Source organism: Odocoileus virginianus, chromosome 17 (assembly GCF_023699985.2).
Source record: "Odocoileus virginianus isolate 20LAN1187 ecotype Illinois chromosome 17, Ovbor_1.2, whole genome shotgun sequence".
In the NCBI taxonomy this organism is placed as follows: Eukaryota; Metazoa; Chordata; class Mammalia; order Artiodactyla; family Cervidae; genus Odocoileus; species Odocoileus virginianus.
In genome coordinates this window covers 44,508,521-44,524,186 of record NC_069690.1, presented here as the reverse complement: position 1 = coordinate 44,524,186, position 15,666 = coordinate 44,508,521, and the positions used below count along the sequence as shown (strand labels likewise).

At 46.7% G+C, this 15,666-nt stretch overlaps 1 long non-coding RNA gene across 2 annotated transcripts; it reads left to right on the top strand.

The window, feature by feature from the left end:
- The first annotated feature begins 2,158 nt into the window (after positions 1-2,158).
- On the top strand, positions 2,159-10,791 carry LOC139039141 (uncharacterized). Of its 2 annotated transcripts, none has more exons than XR_011492364.1 (2): positions 2,159-2,517; positions 10,540-10,791. It is a non-coding gene; the product is annotated as an uncharacterized lncRNA (long non-coding RNA). The 2 variants fall into 2 exon arrangements; XR_011492363.1 differs by lacking the exon at positions 2,159-2,517 and adding an exon at positions 2,528-2,759.
- The last annotated feature ends 4,875 nt before the right edge of the window (positions 10,792-15,666 follow it).

The window sequence follows — 15,666 nt, the reverse complement described above, 5'->3', positions numbered from 1 at the left end:
ATAAAGAAACAGAACAGTAACAGCACCCCAGAACTCCTCGAGCGAGCCTCGCTTCTAATCACCAAGGGCACATCGCCGACCTCTACCATAGATGAGTCAGCTGTTTTAGGATGTTCTGTGAAAATAAACATGCTCTGTGTACCTCTTTTGTGCTCAGTTTCTTTACATCAACATTATGTCTGTGAGATTCGTCTATGTTGCTATGAGGAGCAGGTGTTAATTCTTTTTCACTCCTGTATAGTTTTCCATTGCACAAATATCCTAAAATGCATGAATTCAGGAATTCATTCTGATGCTGCTGGACATTCGGGTTGTTTCCTGTTTTGGGTGGACTATGATGAGGGCTTCTCTGGAGATTATTTTACAAATCTTTTAGTGCCCAAGCACACATATTCCTCTGTATGTATCTCGGATTGGAATTGCTGAGTCTTGTTGCCTGCATATAATTAGCATAATTGCTAAATGGTTTTCCACCCCTAGCAAGTGAGTATGAGTCCCTTTGCTCCACATCCTTGGCCAGCGCTCGGTGTCTGCTCTTTTAATTTTAGCCCTTTTGGTGGGGCTGGGCTTCCTTTTTTTAAGCTAAATTTACTGTGCTAAGCATTTTCTATGCATCTTATTTTATCATTATGTCAATCTTATAAGGAGTATGCTGCCATTAACCCATTAACCATTACAGATGAGAAAACTAAACTTGAAGAAATTAAGGAGGGACTTCCCTTGTGGCTCTGCTGGTAAAGAATCCATCTGCAAAAAAAAGAAAAAGAAAAAAAAAGAATCCATCTGCAATGTGGGAGGGAGACCTGGGTTTGATTCCTGGGTTGGGAAGATCCCCTGGAGAAGGGAAAGGCTACCCACTCCAGTATTCTGGCCTGGAGAATTCCACAAACTGTATAGTCAGTCCATGGGGTCGAAAAGAGTCAGACACAACTGAGTGACTTTCACTCTTTCACTTTCACTTTCTTTGGTGGTCCAGTGGCTAAGGCTCTGTACTCTTAATGCTGGGGTGCTAGGTTCGATCCCTGGTCAGGGAACTAGATCCTACATACTGAAGCTAAGAGTTTACATACCTCAACTAAAGATCCTGCATACCATGGCTAAGACCTGGCTCAGTCAAATAAACAAACAGGTAAATAAGTAAATGAAGGAACTTCCTCAAGGCCACACAGTGAGGACTAGAGCACCACCAGCCCTCAGGTTTCACTGTCATCAGTCAAGTGGTCTGGAACCCAGTCTCGTGGGGGAGGAGGCCCATGAAGACAACTATAGTAAATGAGACATCTTGTGAGGTGCAAGGGTGACCCCAAAGCTGAAGAGATCACTGGAAGTGTCAGGAAGAATAAGAGGACCACTGGATTGAGGTGGATCCCTGGACAAGCCGACTTACAGTAACAGCGCTGGTCTCTAGTGGTGCTAGTTAGGACGTTTCTTTTCCTCGTGAGGATTCAAAGTGCTGGCATTAGATAAGGCTCCTTGTGCCTCGCACAGAGCTGGTGCCCAGTGAAGGGCTGTTGAAGGCCTTAGTGAACACCTAGGATTCAGAGAACTTTTTTAAGAGTGCAAATTTATTTATTTATTTCAAATTTTATTTATTATGTTTAATTGGAGGATAATTGCTTTACAATGTGGTGTTAATTTCTGCTGTAAAACAACCTGAATCAGCTCTAAGTATATGTATATTCCCCTCCCTCCCTCCCATCCCCCCAGGAGACAGAGAACTTCACGCAATTAAATGGTCCTTCCTGCAGCCAGAGGGATGGACCAAACGGCCTCGCTAAACCCCTTTCACCCCCAGTCTGGGAGGGCCAGCTTCACCTCCCAGGCAGGGAAAGACGCTCCCACCTTCACCCCAACCCCCTCCACGCAGAGGGGCTGTGACAGCAACTCCTTTCCACACAGGAAAAAATAAACTCTTTGGCATCTCCCCACCGCCTCAGCACCCGGTCACCCCCTCTCCACCCTGATCCCTGGACCCAGCGGACGGAGCTGGAGTCTAGGAAAAACAACTGCTGGAGAAAGGCCCAGGGCAGCTGGGGGTGGGCCGAGGGGTGTGCGCGTCGGCGTTGAAAGCCCTGGGGCCGCTCTAAGAGGAAGAGGGGGAGGGGAGTGAAAGGGGGAGGGAGGAGGAACGGGAGACGGAGCAGAGAAAAGGGGAGGATTAATTCGCTACTCGGACACCAGGGCCAAGGACTGAAGCCTCTTCCTGCTTTCCCCTCCCCTCCTCCACCAGGCGTCATCCTAGGGAGTTGCCTTGGGACATCCAACGTGGGGGAGGGGGTGCGGGGAAGCCGAGGGCCCGGGAGTGGGATGTGCATGGGTGTTTGAGGAGCAAGGATGTGCGAGGCTGCTTACAGACCCCAGTGGGCTGCATTCTGGAAGACACTCCATGGCTGACCCTCTCCAGGGCCCGCCTGAGCCCCTGCAAGGGTTTTGCCAGCGCCGGCTCAACAGCGGCACCTGCTGCCCGGGGCTCTCCCTGCGGGGCGGAGCACCCCCTCCGCCCTGGGAGCCCAGCGGGTGAGTCACTCCTGGCTGGATTGGCGACCGTGCGCCCCAGCTGTCGGGTCAGAAAATGTCGGGGGCCGAGGCGTGTCCCCCAGCGGCGGGCCTCGTCTCTTCGGGTCGCCGTCCCCGCCCCTAATGCTGCCCTCCACACACTGGACGCCGGCCGAGGGTCCTCTGTGGGCCAGCCCTGGACCAGCCCAAGTCCCGCGCAGGGGGGGAAAAGAAGGATCAAAACTTCAAGGCTCCTGGTTTGGGTAGAGTTCTTTTGTTTTCTAAAACTTTTTATTTGGAAAAAGTTATAAGCTTACAGAAGAGTTCCAATAAGATGCAGAGATCCTCCATATACCCCTTATACAGTTCACCAGATGTTAAAAGTTTGTCCCATTTGCTCTCTTATTCTCTGTCAAATATATGTTTAATATTTATTTACTTATTTATTCCTTGAACGGAGAGTAGCAACCCTCCTACCCCGTTTACCTGTACATATTTTAGTGGGTATTTCCTAAGAACAAGGACATTCTCTTGCATAAACACTCTTTTAAACTTTGGGAAATTTCAAATTGATAGCAATACTTTCATCTAATTTACTGTCCATATTTCAGTTTTGCCAGTTGATTCCATAGGGTCTTTTAGAGCATTTTTCCCCCCTCTAGTGTACAATCCAAACCAAGATCACAGATTGCATTTAATTGTCATTTTTCTTAGGCTTCTTTAATTGGGAACAATTCCTTATCTCTCTTTTTTTTTTAATCTTTCATGACATTTTTTCAGAGTAGACGCCACTGCCTTTTCTTCTTTTAATTGAGTGTCCTCATTTGGGGTTTGTCTAGTGTTTTCTTATGAATAGATTCAGGCTGCACAACTTGGGAGGGAATTCCGCACAAGCAATATTTTATGTTCTTGAGGTGGGACTCCCCACTTTAAGGAGTTCATGGAACGCCTGAACCTCTAAGGATTAACCCATGGATTATCTGTAAAAGGGCTTCCTTGGTGGCTCAGTGGTAAAAGAATCCGCCTACCAATGCAGGCGACACAGGAGATGCAGGTTCGATCCCTGGGTTGGGAAGATCCCCTGGAAGAGGAAATGGCAACTCACTCCAGTATTCTTGCTTAGGAAATCCCTTGGACAGAGAAGCCTGGTGGGCTACAGTCCATGGGGTCACAAACAGTCAGACACAACTTAAGGACAACAGCATATCTGTAAAAAGTTGAACCAGATTTTCAACACAAGTTAAGAATGGGACCAGTAGGTTTCCCTGGTGGCTCAGTGGTAAAGAATCTGACTAATGCAGAAGGCACGGATTCAATCCTTGGTCCAGGAGGAGCAACTAAGCCCATTCACAACTGCTGAGCCTGTGCTCGAGAGGCCACGAACTGCAACGGAAGCGATCGCAGTGAGAATCCTGAGCCCTACAACAAAGAGTAGCCCTTCCTTTCCACGACTAACACAGCCAAAAATAAAGAAATAAAATTATTTTTTAGACGAGAATGGCATCACTAATTATGTGTCTGTTTTCTGTCTGCTGATGGCTGGCTTAGATTTTGACTCTCTGTTCTCCCCTTCTGTCCCTCCTGCTGCCAAACTTGCCCTTGAAGTTCAGTGATCTGTTGAAAGCATTATTCTATTTGAAGGTCACCAGGGACACCCCGATTGCCCAACTCAGTTGTCTTCATAGTCCTTACCCTTTTGACCTCCTCCCAGGCCCTCCTTCCTGAAAACTCCCAAGGCTCTGCTTTCCCAGTCTCCGCCCATCCTCCCTCATCCACAAATAATGCAGTGCTGGTTGGCCCTGCTGGCTGCTCTGGGAGTCAGCCTTGCACGTGTGGTTTATCCGGGGAAATCCATGGGTCTTGGTCTTTGTTGTAACCTCACCACACCCCAGTGGAGACAGCCTCCCAGTTCTCACCCTGAGATGAGTCTCCCCTGAGGGAAGCCACACCTTCTTGTGTGTGGCTTCTACATCCCCTTTCTTCTTCAGCAACTAGGAAGGCAGGAATGGCCCTGGGTTCACACCCTTGTATGGACCAGCCTAGCGGATGCCCCTGGGATTCCAGGAATCCCAAATGGAACTCTTCTCTCCCAATCTGTAACTCCTCCCTCATCTTTGTCCTTGTGATTCACTATCTCCCCATCACCTGCTCCCCAAATGTGAACTTTTTTTCACCCCTACATCAAAGCCATGTCTTCTCTCTCTCCTTCTCTCTCCTGGTCTGTTCTGCTTTGATTGTTTATTTATTTATGTAATTTTGGTTGTGCTGGATCTTTGTTGCTTCAAGTGGGAGTTCTCTAGTTGCAGCAAGTAGGAGATGCTCTCTGTTGCCCTTTGCAGGCTTCTCCTGGCGGTGGCTTCTCCTGTTTAGGAGCACAGGCTCTAGGTGAACGGGCTTCAGTAGTTACAGGCTCAGTAGTTGGGGCGGACAGGCTGAGATGCCTCGTGGCATGTGGAATCTTCCCAGACCAGGGATTGAACCCGTGTCCCCTGCATTGTGAGGTGAATTCTTATCCACAGTACCACAAGGGAAGTCCTGTTTGTCTGTTTTTAATATTTATTTGGCTGCGTTGGGTCTTAGTTGCAGCACGTGAGATCTTTGCTGTGGTTTCTGTTGTTTTTTGAAATCCTAACCGGTCTTCCTTTTCTTTCTGTAGTGTCCATCTGACCATGTTCCTCCTGCCTCTCCTGCCCCCAGCTCAAGTGTCATATCCTAGTATATCTGAAACAGTGAGGTGTCATTTTGGGGCTCTGAAGAGCTCCAGTACCGCAGTTCTTTATGTCTCAGTGCAGAAAAGAATTCAGCGAGAGGCAAAGTGATAGATAAGAAGTGATTCATTAGAATAGGATGCTTGTGAGGTTTACAAGCAGGTGGGTGAGGGGGTGCTGAGCCCCGAGAACTTATTGGGCTACAGTTTCATAACCAAAGGAAAAGTGGGGGCGGGGGGAGAAGACCTTCTTTGTCTTTCTTGGGTAGACGTCATGCTTCCATCATCAGCTTCTCCTCCAGGTTGAACAGTGGAGTTTTCTTGTCCCTACTTGGTCAAGTTAAGTCCACAAATTATTGTTTTTTTATGTGCGTGGAGAGTATGTCCTAGAGATCATTAACTTACTGAGCTCACTGGCAGGATGTGGGTCTCAGGCTCCCATTGTTTTATTGTCTTGGGGCATGTCTTGTGCGTCTGTTGCATGTTTTTGTTGCTAAGCGAGCTGGCTTGGTTTTGTGGTTAAGCAAACCTGCTTTCTTGAGTAATCATTAACTTATAGGGGTCTCCTATACTTTTTCTACTTCTAATCCCCTAATGTGATTAACTGTTTAATTGCCTACTTTGTCCCTTTACTCTGTCACTATCATGTCCTCTAGTACTTTGAGGGTTGGGCCCGTGGATCCTTCTAGACTCCTACCCTTCCCCCTCTAGTCCCATGGCCCCTCATTCCAGTGGCCACTGGACGTTTGCATATGCACATGAATGGCCACTCACATTCCTTTCTCCACCTTTTCCCACTAATTTGGTCTGGTGTTCAAATGACACCCTTTTTGTGAGGACTTCCTGACATCCTTAGGCTGTTCTATCTTTACATCTGGGAAGAGGGGTGCATCTCTGGTGCCTCCAGCTCTATGACTCCCCCCAAGGTAAGGAGCCCCCTGGGAGACCTGCCTCACCATCTAGACCAGAGTCGTCCAGTAGAACTTTCTGTGGTAATAGAAGTATCCTCTATCTGTGCTGTCGAGCGTGGTGGCCACCAGCCATATGTGGTTACTGAGCACTTGATTTGTGGCTCAGTGGGACTGAGGTATTTTATTTACTTTGAAATCATTTAAATCAAAATGTATATAGCTATGTGTGGCTAGTGGCTACTATGTTGGATAGCCTAGGGCTAGACCATGTCTTAGGGACTTGGTATTGCTGGTTTTCTGCTCACAGGGTCCCAAAGCCACTTCCAAGGCCTACACAGGCCATCCTCAGGCTTATTCTCCTAAGGTTTTATTCTCCTACATCGCCCTAGGTGCAGAGGTGGGTAAGGGTGCTAGGAAGGGTGTCGGTGTGTGAAAGGGGCTCGGCTATGCAGCCTGGGACGAGTGTTTGTGTATATTAGATTGTGACTCCTTTTAGTGCAGGCAAGAGCCAGGGGTGTTCTGCTGCAGAGCTGTAGTCTGAGAATTTTAGGATTTTTTTTTTTGGCCATGCTGTGTGTCATGTAGGATCTTAGTTCCCTGACCATGGATCAAACCCCCTGTATTGGCAGTGCAGAGTCTTAACCACCGGACCACCAGGGAAGTTCCCTGAGGATTTATTTTTATACCTGGCTTTCCTGGTTCTCTTTAAGGTATAGTTACAAGAGTAAGAAGATAGAATGTATTTATCTGGGTTGGCTTGCCTTGTAAGAGTTGAACATTTTGTTGTTGTTCAGTCGCTCAGTTGTGTCTGACTCTTTGTGACCCCATGGACTGCAGCACGCCAGGCTTCCCTGTCCTTCACTATCTCCCAGAGTTTGCTCAGACTCATGTCCATTGAGTCAGTGATGCCATCCAACCATCTCATCCTCTGTCGCCCCCTTCTGCTTGTCCTGAACCCACAAGTGTCAGGAGTGGGGCTGGGGTTAGTTTCTTCTTCCGTGGCTCCGGAGGCACACAGAACCTCCTCACATGCCCCCAGCACCCAGCTGTGAGCTCTTCTGGGTCAGGTTGGGTCTAATTCTTCTCTCTTCCCTGGTTCCTGGCAGGCTATTGACTCACCAGAGATTGTTATCAAGTAAAGCAGATTCAGCTGCTTGCCCAAGGCCTTGCCCTGATCTTGACTTTCATCACAGTGGTTGGCTGGCTGGCTGAGAGGAAGACCTCTTTGAAAACCAGCTGTCCCTGGACTGGGGGACATGGTAGGGAGAGCTGGGCTCCTAGGCCTGGATCTCTGCTCTATCACTTTTTTTTTGTTTTTGTTTTTTTACTGTTTGTGATTTTTTTTTTAATTAGTTGGAGGCTAATTACTTTACAATATTGTAGTGGGTTTTGTCATACATTGACATGAATCAGCCATGGATTTACATGTGTTCCCCATCCCGATCCCCCCTCCCACCTTATCACTTTCTTTTTTAAAAAAACTTTGAACAAGTCACATAATCTCTCTGAGCCCCAGTCCCTTCATCTGTAAAAAAAGGGGATAATAACACCAACCCTAGTGTGTTACAATGAGGATCAAACTAAACTAAATGAAACCCTTTCACAGACACAGTGCCTGTGTTCAACAGGTCTTCCATACATGTCCCTTAAATCAGCGCTCACTAAATGCTTACTGTGTGCCAGGCACAAGGCTTTGTTCCCCATCATAGGTGAGGTGACCTCTAGCCTGGAGGGAGGGTTTGGGAGCTCCTGGTTGCTCCGCCAGCCTGCCTTCTCCTCTCTGGGCACCTGTATGCTTGTGTTCGCAGTCATATCTGACTCTTTGCGACCCCATGGACCGTAGGCCACCAGGCTCTTGTGTCCATGGGATTTCCCAGGCAAGAACACTGGATCGGGTTGTCATTTCCTACTCTAGAATGTCTTCCTGACCCGGGGATTGAAACTGTGTCTCCTGTGTCTCCCGCTTTGGCAGGCAGATTCTTTCCCACTGAGCCGCCTGGGAAGCCACTGGGCCCCTGAGTCCCCCACTTCATTTGGCCGCTGGTTGGATGGGGGCTCACCCTTCCTAGTTTGTGTGGACTGCAGCGCCCTCCATGAAGGACCATGTTTTTCACTTCTGGATGGGCTAGCAGAGCTGGTTGAGACATGCGAATCGACAGACAGACAGATCTATGATGGTGACGGTTGTGGTTTGTGGCCTCTCAGCTCAGCCAGACACACCGGAGCTTGAGAGGTGAGCAAATGCCTCCTTGGCAGACTGTTTCCGAGATTAAGACACCTGATCTGAGATTAAGACTTGTTGTTAACCAAAAAGCTCATCTCTGCCTGGCTCAGCTGTCCCTTCAGGGGCACCATGGAAATGAAAGGGCCAACTTGGGTCTGTATCCTGGCGGCGCCATTTTCTGACTGGATGACTTGGGCTCCCTTTCGGATAGCAGACTTGGGGGTCTCATTAGGAAAATGGCACCAGAGTAAGCCCCAACTCACAGGGTCGTTGTTTGTAACTCATCCTTTGGGTCCTTCCTTCCCAGACTCAGCAGTTACCTTCAAACTCAGCCCTTCACCGTTTGCCCCTCCGCCTTTGACCTCATGACTGACTGTGGCCAAGTCTGTGTTGCGGACACCATCCCGTGGCCCCACAAGCTACTGCTGCCTCTTCATCCTCTTCCTCCGCACTTCCATTTTTAGGGCATTATGTGCTAAGAACATTATACCTAATATTTTTTATATTCTATTCCAGATATTTTCTAACTTTTAAGGTTTTTATTTATTTATTTTTGGCTGCACTGAATCTTCGTTGCTGCGTGAGGGCTTTCTCTGTGGCGTGTGGGGTCTACTCTTTGTCGTGGCGTGCAGGCTTCCCACTGTGGTGAGAAGCCACCACAACACCACTGGCTGTAGTTGTGGAGCATGGGCTTAGCTGCCCCCCCAGGCACATGGAATCTTCCCCGACCAGGGACTGAACCCACACAATGCAGTGTGTCCCCTGCATCGACAGGTGACTTCTTAACCACTGGACCACCGAGGAAATCCTAGATATTTTCTAATTTCTCTTATGAGTTCTTCAACCCATGAATTATTTAGAAGTGCATTTTGACATTTTCAATTGCATGGGGTGGTCTTTCTATTTATGTTGTCTTTTGATTATTGATTTCCTTTTTTTTTTTTTAAAGGTTGCTGTGGTTTGTGGGATCTTAGTTCCCCAACTAGGAATTGGGCCCCCTGCAATAGAAGTGGGGAATCCTAACCAGTGGATGGTCAGGGAATTCCCAATTGATTTCTAACTGAATTATATTGTTGTCAGATAATGAAGTCTGAATGGCTTTTTTGAACTGGTGGAGATTTGCCTTATGGTCCGATATGTGGTCATTTTTGTAAATGTGTGACTGAAAGCAATACTGTGTTCTCCAATAGTCAACTGGAGTATTCAAAATACTCAATTAGATTAAACCTGTCAGTTGTATTATTCAAACCTTCTACATCTTTACTGAATTTTTTATCTGCTTAAACTACCAACGCTGTGTGCTGTGCTTACCAGGCTCCTGTGTCCATGAGATTTCCCAGGCAAGAATACTGGAGTGGGTTGCCATTGCCTTCTCCAAAACTACCAATACTAGAGAGAAGTAATTTGAATCTCCCTTTACACTGATGGACTTGTCTATTTATTCCTCTATTTTCTGCTTTATGATTTTCAGTTCAGTTCAGTTCAGTCGCTCAGTCGTGTCTGACTCTTTGCGACCCTATGGACTGCAGCATGCCAGGCTTCCCTGTCCATCACCAACTCTCAGAGCCTTCTCAAGCTCATGTCCATCATGTTGGTGATGCCATCCAACTATCTCATCCTCTGTCGTCCCCTTCTCCTCCCTCCTTCAATCTTTCCCAGCATCAGAGTCTTTTCCAATGAGTCAGCTCTTTGCATCAGGTGGCCAAAAAACTGGAGTTTCAGCTTCAGCATTTTGAAGCTGTATTATTATGTGCATACAACTGTAGAATAGTTATATTGTTTTGATAAATTGAGGCAGGCACGTGTCCATCTCTCTCTCGGCAGGGTGGATTTGTTAAAACTAAGTTTATCCAAGGATGTCACCTTTGCAGCACCCTTGACTTCTTGCAAGGGGCAGATGATCATCTCTGATCAGGCCTCCTACCTTATGAGACCCTAGGTTTTGTCTTGTTCATTTTTCAATTTGTGCCTTTTGGGGATTTTTCTTTTCTTGCCAACTCAGCCTTGCACTGAAAATAACACACACACACACACACACACACACACACACACACACACGAGTTATCTTTTATCGAGCATTTCTAGTTGTTTTATATGAGGAGGGTTTCTCTGGACATATAATCCACCCTATTGCTGGAAATAAAAGTCTATGTTGGACTTTCCTGGTGGACCAATGATTAAGAATCCATCTGCCAATGCAGGGGACATGGGTTTGATCCCTGGTCCAGGAAGATTCCACATGCCGTGGCGCAACCGAGCCTGGGCATCACAGCTCCTGAGCCCTCGCAGCCTGAAGCCAGTGCCCTGCAACAAGAGAAGCCACTGCACTGAGACGCCCACACACCAAGAGAAGCCCCCAGTCGCTGCAACTCGAGAAGGTCCACGCGCAGCCACGAAGAGCCAGCACAGACAAAAATTTAAAATAAATGAATAAATAAAAAATGTAAAAGGTCTATGTTATCCCTTTACTTGAGATTTTATTTAATATTCGAAATAGTTCTATGAAATCCTATCGCTGATTTTCAAGACCAGAAAACAGGCTCAGGGATTTCTGACAGCTTCAGATCTTAGCTCTGACATTACCAGTCCTGTGACCTTGGGTAAATCAGTCACTCAAGAGAATACTGAGGTCGGAGAGCACAGCAAAGAGGTCTGCCTTGCAGGGCTGCTGCTCAGTTTTGAATGGCACACGGAAAGCGCCTGCCCCTGCATCTGCGATCGTGCTGGCGCTCGGAAGACATCGTGACCGCTGCAGTCTACAGGGAAGGGACATGTGCCTGGCGCTTGTCCTCCCCTCCTCACTGCAGGCACTGACAAAGATAGTTCAGTGTCTGCCTGACAGCTGCCTTTGTTGCTGTTTAGTCGTGTCTAAACACAACCCCATGGACTGTAGCCCGCCAGGCTCCTCCATCCATTGGATTTCCCAGGCAAGAAATATTAGAGTGGGTTGTCACTTCCTCCTCCAGGGGATCTTCCTGACCCAGGGATTGAACCCGTGTCTTCCGCATTGGCAGGCAGATTCTCTACCACTGAGCCACAGTTGTTGCCTGGTGGATCCTAAAAGACACAGATCTCTGATCCCACCTCCCCCCGAGATTCTGAATCTGAGTGACAGCCAGTTTTGAACACAACAAGAGGGATAGAGCAGCCCATCCTTAGTTAGACAACGAGCAACTTGCTTTTATTTACTTGAACTTTTTGAAGATGTAATAAATGCATAGGGTTTAAAAAATCAAAATAGTATAGGAAGAAATTCATTGAGGGCTTCCCTGGTGGCTCAGTGGTAAAGAATCTGCCTGCTAATGCAGGAGACACGGGTTAAATTCCCCAGTCTGGGAAGATCCTACATACTGCGGAGCAACCAAGCCCATGAGCCACAATGATCGAACCTGTGTTCTGGAGCCGGTGTTCTCCAACAAGAGAAGCCACCACAATGAGAAGACAGCACACCCCAAGGAAGAATAGGCCCCACTCGCCAGAACTAGAGAAAAGCCGACACAGCAACGAAGACCCAGTACAGTCAAAAATAAATAAAATTAAAAATTATAAAAAAGAAATGGATTGAAAAGTCCTGCTCCCACCTCTGCCTTATCCACTCTGTTTCCCCAGAACCTTACAGGTCACCACTTTTATTATGTTCCCTATGTAAATTCAAGCAAATGTAAACATTTATTCTTCTTCCCACCTCCCTTTCTTATACAAAAGTTAGCATACTATATATACTGTTCTGCACCATATTTTTGCTTCAAAATATATCCTGGAGATCTTTCCATATCAGTACCTGGCATTCTCATTTTTTTTTATAGTGGCATAGTTTCCTGTGATGGGGATGTACCTTTATACATTTATTTAACCCTTCATCGTTCAGTATAGTAGCTATATGTGGCTATTTACACTGAACTTAATTGCAATGAAGTGAAATTTGATATTCATTTCTGGGAATTCCCTGGTGGTCCAGTAGTTAGGACTCCAAACTTTCACAGTGGAGGGTACAAGTTCAATCCCCAGTCCCTGGTTTTTGAACCAAGATCCTACAAGCTGTTGGTGTTGTGGGAGGGAGGGGGGAAGAGAGAACAGCGAAATTTCTTTTCTTTTTTTTAATTTAATTTACTTGTTTTTGCAATTTATTTTCTCAGTTGCACATTTCAAATACTTAGTGGCGATATGTAGTTAGTAGCTACTGTATTGGACAGCACAGAGACATTTCCACCATCACAGAAAGTTCTACTGGATTGCTGGTTTAACTGATCCTCAGTTGCTGAACATCTGGCTTATTTCCTTTAGGCAGCTCAGGGATGATGAGGCCCATCCCTGGGATACAAGAGAGCTGAGTGAGAGCTGCCCAGGAAATGCTTTAATATCAGATCTTAAAATCTGGGAGGTGCTTGCAAGAGGAAAGCTTTTGCTTTTTGGCCAAGTTGCCTGGCTTTTGGGATCTTAGTTCCCCAACCAGGGATCGAACCCATGCCTCCTGCAATAGAAGTACAGACTCTTAACCACTGGACTGCCAGGGAATTCTCAAGAGGACGGCTTTTGGGTTTGAGGCAGAGGCTTGACCAGGGCCTGGAAACAAGAGTGACCCTTAAGGTCAGGGTTCATGCTTAACCCTAACCCTCTACTCCCTTCTCCAGGTCTACTAAAACGCAGTCCTATTTTCTTTCATTTAGTATTTAAGCCCTGTGCTGGGGAGACAGGGCCAGAAAAGACAGTCTCTGCCTTGAAGAAAGAGAAAGATCATCCATCACCTGCCTTCTCACAAAGACTTTCAAAGAGGCTTCATCAAAAACCAAAAGGCTGGGACTTCCCTGGTGGTCCAGTGGCTAAGACTCCATGGTCCGAGTGTATGGGGCCCAGGTTTGCTCCCTGGTCAGGGAACATGCTGCAGCTAAGGGTTCTCATGCCACAACTAAAGGTCCCATGTGCTGCAACTAAGACCTGGTGCAGTCAAATAAACAAATATTAAAAAAAAAAAAAAACCCACAAAACTAACCCAAAAGGCCTGAAAATATCCTGTTAGTTAGGATGGTTGAAACAGGTGATCTCATTCATTGTTGGAGGTTGCAAATTGGTGCAGACTTTTTGAAAGGCAATTTCAAATCTATCCAAATTTCAGTGAAAATCTATCTGACATTTAAAAGTATATAACCTTTGACCCTGCAATGTCATATTTATAAATGTGTCTTACAGATACACCCATAAGTGCAAATAAATATATGTACCAAAGATATTTGCCTATAGGCACCATTGTTTATAGTAACAAAAGGCTGACACAATCTAAATACCCACTAGGAAGAGAATAGTGAAATAAATTGTGATATATTCAATGTGCTGAAAGCCTATGTAGCTTTTGTAGAGGCAGAAATAAATAATAATAAATAGTTTTCATATTAATAATTAAATAATTAAAATTATTATTATTTAAAAATAATTTTATTTTTTCATTTTTGGCTGTGGTAGGTCTTTGTTGCTGCAGGCACTTTTTCTCTAGTTGCTACGAGTGGGGGCTACTATCTTATTGCAGAGCATGGGAGGGATCTAGGGTATATGGGAGTCAGTAGTTGCTGCACATGGATTCAGTAGCTGGGGCTCCCAGGCTCTAGAGGGCAGGCTCTGCAGTTGTGGTGAGCTTGGACTTAGTTGCATGTGGGATCCTCCTGGACCAGGGATCGAACCTGTGTCTCCTGCTTTACCACTGAATCACCAGGGAAGCCCCGGAGGCAGAAATACTACTAAGTGAAAATAACAAGGTATCAAACAGTGTGGAATGTGTGCTATCTCTCTCTCTCTCTCTCTCTCACACACACACACACACACACATGCATTGCTTGTAAATATCCAAAGTATCTCTGGAAAGATAAATTAAAATTGCTTTTCTTTTAAACTGTGCATATGTATTACCTTAGACAAAATGAGGCACCGACTGAGTAATGGTGAGCAGGGATGGGGAGGGAGGAGATTCCTGGGGAAACCTGCTCACTCACCTGAGCTCCAAGTGTGCCCAATGACTGCACAATCATTCCATCAGAGGTGACAAGGCGACAACAATTTAGAAATGTCATCCACGCTATGACTCCATCTCCATCACCACTGGAGGCCTCACCCTGTCTTGGCTGTCATACCTCCTGTGCCCAGCAGGGGGAAGCACAGACCCACCAAAGCATTGGTCCTAAACTTCAAGCATCCTTTCTAGGATTTCCTCCTCTGTGGACCACATAAGAAAGATACTTCCTGCCAAGCAAACCAAACCTATTAGGTACAATTGATTAAAATTCCATTCTTTTTTTTTTGGCACCTTACAGTTCTGATCAGCATGAGAGAGAGATAACGTAGGTTTGTTGGGCTGATCATTTTCCACACCAGAGGTTCTGCTTAGCCCAGGCTTATTTCCATTAGGCCTTGGGTGGGCAGTGGTTGGCAAGGACCTGACCACTCCTAGGGATTGAGAGTGCAGGCTGGCAACTATTACATTAGAGGCTCCCCTGATGGGATTTCCAGCTATGGGAAACAGCTCCCACAAGCCACTCTCCCAGATGTGTTGAGAGTGTGTCCCTTTCTTGCTAGGCTGTGAGCAGCCTGAGGACAGAGACTCTTCTTATCAGCCTCAGAACTTTCAGGAGTGAGCACGGTCCGGGGCACAGAGCTAGTGCTAACTAAAGGCTTGTTAAATGGAAAGAGAGCCATTGAAGAGATCGGGGACTATATTCTTTAAATAGAAAGAGACAGAGTGAAAGAAAGAGAGGAAGGAAGGAAGAAGAAAAGAAAAAGAGAGGTCCTAGGTAATCTCAAGGGCAAGGACCCAAGGGCAAGACTGCGGTTTGCTCTGGGCTGGAGCGGAGGGCAGTGGGCACACAGCGTCACCTTCTTGACATGCCCAAGGAGTATCTTGCTTTGTCTGACCTAATGGGTCCCTGATTGGGACATGAAATAAGTGATCACATCTCTCACCCACCAGAGGTGCTTGTGACCTTGGCAGAAGAAAGGTTTAAATCAAGTCAGCCTGGGGGAAGGGGCTGGCTCATTCCACGGCCTTCCTTAAGATTAGATAAAATTTCCCAGCTCCTGCTTGAACTTCAGTAGTTCTGAATCTGAGGAGGAGGGCAGAAGGAAGAGGAAGCTATAGGGGAGGGGACATATATGGCTCCTGCCTGGCCTAGAGAAAAGCCAGGGTTCATTAATGGGTCCTCGGTCCTCAATGCCTTGACGGAGCAAGGAAGGACCAGCTGAGAATCCCCACAAATTAGGTAGGGAGCAGGAGGAACCCCTGAAAGAGAAAAGCCTCACATTCAGGCTGGAGATTGTGCCCAGACCTAGGATTCTACCCTCCACCT